The 1,671-nt window shown below is 36.5% G+C and overlaps 1 long non-coding RNA gene across 1 annotated transcript; it reads right to left on the bottom strand.

The window, feature by feature from the left end:
• Positions 1 to 826: 826 nt before the first annotated feature.
• Positions 827 to 1,436, bottom strand: LOC143738552 (uncharacterized). Its single transcript, XR_013203899.1, has 3 exons — positions 1,412 to 1,436; positions 1,166 to 1,222; positions 827 to 871 (listed from the first exon to the last, which is right to left on the bottom strand). It is a non-coding gene; the product is annotated as an uncharacterized LOC143738552 (long non-coding RNA).
• Positions 1,437 to 1,671: the final 235 nt, after the last annotated feature.

Here is a 1,671-nt window from a genome sequence, read left to right as displayed (position 1 = left end):
TATTATTTTTTTAAATAAAATCACTGGCGACCCATTTTTTAATTCTCGCGACCCACCCGAGGGTCGCGACCCAGGGTTTGAAAACCACTGCTCTACAGCGATCTGACACGACACATTGAAGAGCCACAAAACGGTATTTATTGTTTAAATTTCTTAAAAAATTGAGACATTGTTTCATATCAAAAGGAAGTTTTGAAAACTCGTCTCCACACCGGCGTGACAGTGGTTCCTCGCCACTGTCGCCTTTTTCGCCTTTCTTCTTCTTTGTCGCCATTGGCTTTTGGCTTGCTTAGTTGGGGACATTTCATTTTATATTTAACAATATTATTACAACATTATTTTCCTGTTATCTCTGTAAAGCTGCTTTGAAACAATCTGTATTGTAAAACGCGCTATATACATAAAGGTGACTTGACTTGACTTGTACAGACACCCGAGGCACAACCTTAAGCAATGGCCCTGAATGGTGGTTCAATGTCAACATTGTGACAACGGCGTAAACAACCTTCACCACACAATGTTAGTTATAGCAACCTTTTGGTCAAGCTGTCAAAACGTTGTTAGAAGGTTTGGTACGTTGTGGTTATGCTCTGTGTATCAATATAAAAACAAAGATTTGATTTCAAGAAGCATTGTTTGTTTAGCAGAAACACAACAGGGTTTCAGATCGAGTCTTTAAGAACAGAAATTCCTTAAATGGTGTACAAGATTAAAGGGATGTTGAGCCCTGAGTTTGAGTAGATCATGACCTGAGTTGATTTAAACTGATCATCATCTGGACAAGGAGTCGTTTAACTGTTCAGATTCAGAGTGATTCAGTGAATCACGAGCATCAGATCTGATCTTCATTTGGACAGCAGATTCGGGATCCCTGAGAGAAACACATTCAGTTTTAGCAAATGAAGATTCATAGTGCTAAAGATTCACTTACAGCAGATGAAGATTCATTCACATCAGATCTGTGTGAAAGTTAAAACATCAAACGCTTGTTTCAAATCTTAAATGTTATTTATTTATTTATTAAGTCTTTGAGATTCACTCCATTTTGTTTATTCGTTTGTCTAAATGACTATCACTGCATTCAAAGAGCTAATTTGATTCGTTCATTCATTCTGTGTAAATCAAACCCATGATCTCAGTGTTGTTCATCTACAGAATCACTCACCTGTTTTCTGAATCATTCTCACACTGACAGATGAACCGCACTTCCTTCGGAAAAAATCTGACAACAGATTGAATATGATTATTACATATCACATCCATCACAGGGTTTGAGTTTATTTATTCAGACTGTCATGATTCCACTGTTTTGGATTCAGTAATCTGAAGATGAAGGGAAATGTGATTCATGATGACATGAGCTCTTGAGATTTACTGACTGAAATGATTCTTTAGATTGATTACGACTCACCTGAAGATCCTTTTACGCTGAATCATCAAGAAGATGATAAGAAGAACAAGGAAAACAACTAAAAGCCACCACAACTGATCTATTCAAGTGATATACAAATAAAATCAGCTGATTAAATCAATACATTAATTAATGAAGCAATGATATCAGCTGATCTGTAAGAATGATAAATCAATATCAGAGTTGAGGTTTAAAGCTCTTGATGTTTTACCTGAGAGCTGGAGAGGAGGAGTTACTTCTTTCACATCTGTAAAACACAC

Source organism: Siphateles boraxobius, unplaced genomic scaffold (assembly GCF_051911475.1).
Source record: "Siphateles boraxobius isolate OS27281-9 unplaced genomic scaffold, OSU_SipBor_1 15, whole genome shotgun sequence".
In the NCBI taxonomy this organism is placed as follows: domain Eukaryota; kingdom Metazoa; phylum Chordata; class Actinopteri; order Cypriniformes; family Leuciscidae; genus Siphateles; species Siphateles boraxobius.
This window is presented reverse-complemented; position numbering and strand designations above follow the sequence as displayed.